The 8699-nt window shown below is 60.3% G+C and overlaps 1 long non-coding RNA gene across 4 annotated transcripts; it reads left to right on the plus strand.

The window, feature by feature from the left end:
• The first annotated feature begins 400 nt into the window (after positions 1-400).
• On the plus strand, positions 401-3271 carry LOC140405600 (uncharacterized). Of its 4 annotated transcripts, none has more exons than XR_011938698.1 (5): positions 401-555; positions 666-800; positions 1445-1743; positions 1855-2034; positions 2519-3271. It is a non-coding gene; the product is annotated as an uncharacterized lncRNA (long non-coding RNA). The 4 variants fall into 4 exon arrangements; XR_011938700.1 differs by having other exon boundaries at positions 666-759; XR_011938699.1 differs by lacking the exon at positions 1445-1743 and having other exon boundaries at positions 403-555; positions 666-866.
• Positions 3272-8699: the final 5428 nt, after the last annotated feature.

Here is an 8699-nt window from a genome sequence, read left to right on the forward strand (position 1 = left end):
TGACCCTCTCTCTCTCCTGGTGACCTCAATCCCTGTGCCAACAAAAGAGCCAACACGCCGTCACGCCTTCTCCACGACCCTCTCAACCTGGGTGCCGACTTTCAGGGATCCACGTACACCGAGGAGGACACCGGTAGATCTCTCTGCTCACCCGCACCGCCCGCAATCTTAGCTGATGAGCCCAGTGACTCTGTCTTCCTGTTATTCCTTCCAAAATGAATCAGCTCACCCTTGAGACTCCCATTTGCCACCTGCCAGCCCAGCTCTGCAGCTTCCCTGTGTGTGACTTGTAACACGAGATTCACTCCACCGACACTCGAGTGTCGCCTGCAAATTGACTCGCCCACCCTTCTCCGGGGGTGGTGGGGGGGGTCACCTCCAGCTGTCTGCCTGGCCTGGGGTTCTGATTCCCGTCTTTCCGTCCGGCAGAGCGAATGTTGGAGGGAGGAGGAGGAGGAGGAGGAGGAGGAGGGGAGGAGGGCCGGCGGCGCCAGCCGGAGCGGGGAGATCTACGGGCGGCGGAGCCGATGCTTCTTGGCCAACCTGACCAGGGCGGTGAGTCTGGGCAAGGGTGGGGGGGGGGGCACCGAGACAGGAAAAGGGCCTCGCTGTGTGGGGGGGGGGGGTGACGGTACTGAAGCGCTGACCTCGCCTCCCTCCCTCAGAATCAGACGTCGGACGCCTCGGAGCCAATGGGCGGACGCTGCTACCTCCATCGCTTGGCGGGGGCGGAGAAGGAGTTTCAGGTCCAAGTTCAAGGTTCGCCATGGCTGCCGTGCAGGGCGGGCGAGAGCGTTCAGGTAGGCCCGGGGTGGGGGGGGCCGACCCTTGACACGTCGGCGCCGATCCCCGGCACTTGGCCTGAGGTAAAGGCGCCCGGCACCGAGGGGGAAAGGAGCAGCGCGGATGGAGGGTTGGTTGACGAGTAGAAAGCAAAGAGTGGGGGATTGATGGGCGTTTCTCTGCTCGTGGCAATCAGCAGCCAGCGGCGTCCCTCGGGGGGGGGGGGGGGGGATCCGTGCTGGGCCCCGCCACCCGTTGACGATTTACATGGATGGTTTGGAGTTGGGGGACCAGGGGTTGTTTCCGCTGGGGGGGGGGGGGGGGCATAGCCTCAAAACGAGGGGAAGTAGATTTAGGACTGAGCGAGTTTAGGAGGAACCCGCTCGCCCAAAGGGTTGTGAATCTGTGGGACTCCTGGGTGAAATGTTTTTCAGATCAAGACGGATCGTCTTTTTGGGCAGGATTAAGGGTTGTGGTGTTTGGGCTGGAAAGTGGAGCCGAGTCCACAAAAGATGTCCTTGAATGGAGGGGCCAGGTGGCCTACTCCTGCTCCTGGTTCTGACCAGACCACTGATTGCGATGCCTCTTAATGCACGACTTAACTGGTTACTTCACCCCCCCCCCCCCCCCCGTTTCCCCACCCCCTCTTTCTGGGTTCCAGGTGCCGGGATTCCGAGGCGTCCTCGCTTGCCCGGGCGGGCGCCTCTGCCGCCGTGACGACGGCCGGCCGCCGCTCCCCGAGGCCCGGACGCCGAGAGCCCCCGGGACGGGCCCGGCCTCCTCCTCCTCCGCCGCCGCCCCTCCTCCTCCTCCTGCGGGAGGGGGCGGCCAGGGCGGCCAGCCTGGAGGCTGGATCCAGGTGGGCATCCGTGTGCGGGAGAGCGCCGAGTGCGCGGAGATGGAGGAACGGGAGGCAGAAGGGGCGGCCGACGGCCTGGCCAACGTGACCGCGATTCACAGGTAAACCAGGCGACAGGGCGGAGGGTCGGGACCGCGACAAGGGCAGAGAGCACTGGGTGGCACATCAGGAGGAGCTGAGCGGTAAAAGATTCTGCCTGTCCCTCTCCTCAGGTGCCACATACGGAACCCACACACGTGCAGCAGCTTGGAACTGTGCCTCGAACTCTGGGAATATGCCGGGTGTTCCCAACATTCCGTCCCGTCACTTCTACAGCGTCTGGAAAAGATGATCAGAGCGGGGAATGTCCAACTGAAGATTGCTGGCAAAACCTGTACGACCGTCAGCATCAGGTACAGAGTAAAGCTCCGTCCGCACTGTCCCCATCAAACACTGCCGGGACAGGTACAGCACGGGGTTAGATACAGAGTAAAGCTCCCTCGACACTGTCCCCATCAAACACTGCCGGGACAGGTACAGCACGGTGTTAGATACAGAGTAAAGCTCCGTCCGCACTGTCCCCATCAAACACTGCCGGGACAGGTACAGCACGGGGTTAGATACAGAGTAAAGCTCCCTCGACACTGTCCCCATCAAACACTGCCGGGACAGGTACAGCACGGGGTTAGACACAGAGTAAAGCTCCCTCCACACTGTCCCCATCAAACACTCCCAGGACAGGTACAGCACGGGGTCAGACACAGAGCGAGTGTGAAGGCGAGCTGAGGTTTGACCCTCTTTGGACACCTGGAACGTGTATTGAGCCACTGATGACGTTGCCTGTTTTGACCTGCTAACGTGCCTCTTCTCTGTCACCTCTCTCCCCCCCCCCCTCAGGTCATCGAGCGGATCGAGCCCACCGCCCGCCGCGTCGACTGCGGGGTCCGTGGTGGCGGCGGCCGTCTGCGGCTCGCTGGGGGCGGCCGTGGCCGCCTGCGGCTGGCTGGGGGTGGCCGCCTACCGCAAGCTGCGCGGGGGTCGGGGTCGGGTGCACGCAAACAGCCGGCGGGCGGCCTGAAGCGCTGCCCGACCCCCACCCCGGGAGACGGAGGGACCGTCAGTAACGACAGGAGACGAGCGGAGAGTGAAAGCGTGGCTGGAATGAGCTTGAAGATACCTGCTGGCAGCACTGGAAGCAGCGCCTGCCCCCCCCCCCCCCCCCCCCACACACACACACACTTTTGCTTCATATGCCTCCTGCCTGCCCAAATGGCGAATGCTGCCAAGTGGACAGGAGCCTGAATTGGAGGCCATTTCCATTCCGAGTTGTACACTTTGACTTGAATTGGCAGCAGCACTTTGCGACGACTGGAAGTCAGCAGAAATGGAAGTTTCAAACTTGCCAGGTGAGGGTGCCAGGACGTGAGGCAGTCAGGACGCTGGGCTATTAAACTGACCGTTTTCATCGCATGCCAACTGTTTGATGAGAAATTCCAATCCGAGGATTGGAGTGAAAAGCCTGTGTGTGTGTGTGTGAACAATACAAGATGTCCAATCTGAAGTGAAACTTTGCAGTGAGCTTTGTTTTTGTGGCCCAGCCAGGAATCTTCTCTCCAAATGGAGGCAGAAATGAAGTGGTGTTTAACTGGTGATTTCTTGCTGCTTTTTGACTCATTCTTATGGAAAGCCTCCCTCAGGCGACAGACGAATGGCCATTCCCAACATGTCAGAAATGGAGAGGGAAAGCAGCAATGTGAAAGCAAAGCCAGAAATAAGGACAGGACAGAATCTGCTGCTTGCCTGCCTGCTTGCTGAATGAAACATGAGCAGAGGCAGGCCAAGTGTTTCCCTTTGCAGACTCAGGGTTCGGTTGGAGAAACAGGGCTGATTCAGTCCCTACTGAACCAATCTCTCTCGCCCCTAGGACAGTCGGGCAATCTGCCTGTCAGCCGGCTGACCCTTGGCTGCACTCCCTCTCTGGCAACTGTATCCTTTCTATGTCAGGGAGAGGTTCCAACTGCACCCAGCACTCCAGGTGTGGCCTCACCGACACCTTGTCGAACTGCAGTGAGGCATCTGCACTTGTGAATTTAAATCCCTCTGGCAATAATGAAGGCCAACTTATCATTGACCTTCTTCACTGCTTGCTGCGCCCGCTTTGAGCGACTGGTGTACAAGCTCCATTTGTCCATCCACATTGCCCCCAACATATGACGGTTTAAATCCGACTCTTTCCTTCAGTCTTTGTTTGACACTTAAGTAGGACAAGTGTGCGAATCGCCTCAGTGTTGTGCTCACGTGAAATGTCCCACCATGAAGTCAGTTCAAATGGCTGACTGCTGACGGTGGATTTGTTGAACCAGATTCCCAGACAGAGATGGGGAGACAAACAGAATTTCTGAATTCAAGATTGAGAATCTCCATCAAACACTGTTAGCAAAAGTACATCATGGGGGTTAGGTAGAGATTCCACATCCCTCTAAACTGTCCCCATCAAAGGCTGCCAGGACAGGTCGAGCACGGGGTTAGACACAGAGTCAAGCTCCCCTCTGCACTGACCCCCATCAAACACCCCCTGGTACAACAGGTGCCAAACTATTTGAACTTGTGCTTGAGCCCGATTAGACGGAAATGTTGTCCTGTGGGCTGACAAACAGTTTGTCAGTAAGACTGAGGTCGGCCTGGTACTGCACTCGACAACATTGGTGGCACTTGGCAAATGTACGGTCGCTGTCTGTGTTGTGTGAATCCCCAGCTGTGAAATATGTGTGCCGTTTAAACTTGCACCGTTTATGCCTTCTCATCATCTGTAAAGATCAGGTTTCTCTTCTTTTAAAGTCTAAAGTACACCACCTTACATTGGCCGACACTGAGAGACGTCCACAGTTGAGTCTCCTGCCAAAACATGAATCCCCCTCCCTGCAATTTGATGTTTCCAGCTCCGCTGTCTAAAGTTTGGTGTCATTGTCAAACCGGGATGTGTAGCATTCTATCAAATTGTCTTAAATGGCTAATATATATGTGTGTGTGTGTGTGAGTGAGTTTGTGCGTGCCAATGTGTGTGTGTGCACGTATCTGGAGCCGTCTATGTGTCAGTCACGAGGGAGCGAGAGACACGGGGAGATGGAGGGATGGATGGACCATCAATAATGACAGAAGGCGATTGGAGAGTGAAAGCGTGGCTTTAATGAGCTTGAAGATACCTGCTGGCAGCATTGGAAGCAGTGCCTGCCCCACACACACACACACTTTTGTTTCATATGCCTCCTGCCTGCTTGTTTGCCAAAGGCAGGTGAATGGTGAATTCAGACAGAAGCCTGAATTTTAGGCCCGATAAGATGGGACGCACTCCCTGTACATTTTGACTTCAACGACGGGCAGGGCCCGCTGGGGATTTGGAAAAGGGGAGTTGGGACCCACCCATGGGAAAGGGACGGAGACTCGGGGACGGAGACTCGGGGCCAAACCTGGGCAGAAAATGGGTCCCATTCAAACGGATCGATTGTTGTGGAGGGGGGAAAGAGTGAGAGAGACGGGGAGAGAGACAGACACACATGGGGGAGAGAGACAGACACACATGGGGGGGGGGGGAGAGAGAGAGACAGACACACGGGTGGGGGGAGGGAGAGAGGGACACACGGGTGGGGGAGGGAGAGAGGGACACACAGGTGGGGGGGAGAGAGAGAGCGAGACACGGAGAGAGAGAGAGAGATCCAGGGTGGGGAAGAGAGACACACGGGGGAGACAGACAGAAAGAAATAGAGGTGATGACATTTAGAAGGGGGGATTCCAGAGGTTAGAGAACCGTGCCAAGCAATTGGGGGGGGGATGCTGGAGAGGCTGGAATCGGAGGTGAGCAGAGATCTGGGAGGGTTGTAGGAGGTTACAGAGATAGGGAGGGATTTGAACAGGAGGATGAGAATTGTAGGGGACTGAAGGAGGTAAAAGAGACAGGGAGGGAGGGAGGGAGTGCAGGGGAGCGCGGGTGTTGAAATCCCACTCCTCCCTATGTTGTTGATCCAGTTGTTGTTGTAGTTGGATCCAGTTGTTGTTGTAGTCACCCCAGTTGTTGTTGTAGTTGGGCCCAGAGACCCCGCCCCTCTGCTGAGACCCTGCCCCCTGGAGAGACCCCGCCCACTCCTCTGAGACCACGCCCCTACCCCTAAGCCACGCCCACTCCTTGGAGACCACGCCCATTAGTCCTAAGCCCCGCCCACTCCGGAGACCACACCCCTTCTCAGAGACCACGCCCCTAGCAAGAGACCACGCCCACTCTGGAGACCCCGCCCACTCTGGAGACCCCGCCCACTAGTCCTAAGCCCCGCCCCTCTCTATAGACCCCGCCCCCTCTCCTAGCTACGCCCCCACAACCGAGACCACGCCCCTTCTCCGGAGACCCCGCCCCCTCCTCCGAGACCACGCCCCTGCCCCTAAGCCACGCCCACTCTCAGGAGACCACGCCCATTCCTCCTAGGCCACGCCCACTCTCACTAGACCACGCCCCTTCTCAAGAGACCCCGCCCCCCGAAGCGACCCCGCCCCCTGATTGGAGACCACGCCCTTATCCCTAAGCCACGCCCACGCTCAGGAGACCACGCCCACTCCTCCTAGTCCACGCCCCTGCCCCTAAACCACGCCCACTCAGGAGACCACGCCCACTACTCTGAGACCACGCCCACCTCACCTAGACCACGCCCCTGTCCCTAAGCCCCGCCCACTCCGGAGACCACACCCCTTCTCAGAGACCACACCCCTAGCAAGAGACCACGCCCACTCTGGAGACCCCGCCCACTCCTCTGAGACCACGCCCATTAGTCCTAAGCCCCTCCCACTCAAGAGACCACGCCCCTAAAGAGACCCCGCCCACTCCTCAGAGACCACGCCCCCAAACGAGTCCACGCCCCTAGCAAGAGACCCCGTCCCTCAAGAGACCCCGCCCACTTGACTTAAGCCACGCCCACTCCGGAGACACCGCCCACTCTGGAGACCCCGCCCACTAGTCCTAAGCCCCGCCCACTCCCTGGAGACCACGCCCCTAAAGAGACCCCGCCCCCTCTCTGAGACCCCGCCCCTCCCAAGAGACCCCGCCCCCCGAAACGACCCCGCCCCGATTGGAGACCACACCCTTATCCCTAAGCCCCGCCCACCCTCAAGAGACCACGCCCCCACGCCTAAGCCACGCCCACTCAAGCGACCACGCCCCTCTCAAGAGACCACACCCACTCCTCTCAGACCACGCCCACTAGCGTTAAGCCACGCCCACTCTCAGGAGACCACGCCCCTGACGAGGCCCCACCCCTCAGACCACGCCCCCTCCTCTGAGACCACGCCCCTAGCCTTAAGCCCCGCCCACTCTGGAGACCACGCCCCCAAAGAGACCCCGCCCCCTCTCCGAGACCCCGTCCCTCATCAGAGACAACGCCCCTAGCAAGAGACCCCGCCCATTAGTCCTAAGCCCCGCCCACTCCCTGGAGACCACGCCCCTAAAGAGACCCCGGCCCCTCGGAGACCACGCCCCTGCCCCTAAGCCACGCCCACTCTCAGGAGACCACGCCCATTCCTCCTAGGCCACGCCCACTCTCACGACACCACGCCCCTTCTCAAGAGACCCCGCCCCCCGAAGCGACCCCGTCCCCTGATTGGAGACCACGCCCTTATCCCTAAGCCCCGCCCACCCTCAAGAGACCACGCCCCCACACCTAAGCCACGCCCACTCCAGGCGACCACGCCCATTCCTCCTAGACCACGCCCACTAGCCTTAAGCCACGCCCACTCCGGAGACCACGCCCCTACCACTAAGCCCCGCCCCTTTCCAGAGACCCCGCCCCTTCTCCTAGACCACGCCCCTGCCTCTAAACTCCTCCCACTCGAGACCACTCCCCTGCCCCTAAACCCCGCCCACTCAAGAGGCCACGCCCACTCCTTGGAGACCACGCCCATTAGTCCTAAGCCCCGCCCACTCCGGAGACCACGCCCCTTCTCAGATACCACACCCCTAGCAAGAGACCACGCCCACTCTGGAGACCCCGCCCACTCCTCTGAGACCACGCCCATTAGTCCTAAGCCACGCCCACTCAGGAGACCACGCCCCTAAATAGACTCCGCCCCCTCAGAGACCACGCCCTATCCCCAAGCCACGCCCCTAGCAAGAGACCCCGCCCCCAAATCCGAGACCACGCCCCTTCTCAAGGGACCACGCCCCCTGTTTGGAGACCACGCCCTTATCCCTAAGCCCCGCCCACCCTCCAGAGACCACACCCCCACACCTAAGCCACGCCCACTCTCAGGCGACCACGCCCATTCCTCCTAGACCACGCCCACTAGCCTTAAGCCACGCCCACTCTCAGGAGACCACGCCCCTAACACAAAGCCCCACCCCTTTTCAGAGACCCCGCCCCTTCTCCGAGACCACTCCCCTGCCCCTAAACCCCGCCCACTCAAGAGACCACGCCCACTCCTTGGAGACCACGCCCCTCAGGAGACCCCGCCCATTAGTCCTAAGCCCCGCCCACTCCCTGGAGACCCCGCCCCCTCTTTGGAGACGACGCCCCTACCAAGACCCCGCCCCTTAGCGAGACCACGCCCCCTCTCAAGAGACCACGCCCCGTCCCTAAGCCACGCCCACTCTGGAGACCACGCCCCCAAAGAGATCCCGTCCACTCCGAGACCACGCCCATTTCAATAGACCACGCCCACTTCAAGAGACCACGCCTCTATCTGTCGCGAAGCCCCGCCCACTCACTAGAGACCACGCCCCCTCCTCCGAGACCCCGCCCACTAGCCTTAATCCACGCCCACTCTGGAGACCACGCCCCTAAAGAGACCCCGCCCCCTCTTTGGAGACCACGCCCCTACCAAGACCTCGCCCCTTAGCGAGACCACGCCCCCTCTCAAGAGACCACGCCCCTCCTCCGGAACCACGCCCTAAGCCCCGCCCACTCTCCTAGACCACGCCCCCAAAGAGACCCCGCCCACTCCTCCGAGACCACGCCCCTGCCCCCAAGCCACGCCCCTAGCAAGAGACCCCGCCCACTCTGGAGACCCCGCCCATTAGTCCTAAGCCCCGCCCACTCCCTGG

Source organism: Scyliorhinus torazame, unplaced genomic scaffold (assembly GCF_047496885.1).
Source record: "Scyliorhinus torazame isolate Kashiwa2021f unplaced genomic scaffold, sScyTor2.1 scaffold_141, whole genome shotgun sequence".
Classification (NCBI taxonomy): domain Eukaryota; kingdom Metazoa; phylum Chordata; class Chondrichthyes; order Carcharhiniformes; family Scyliorhinidae; genus Scyliorhinus; species Scyliorhinus torazame.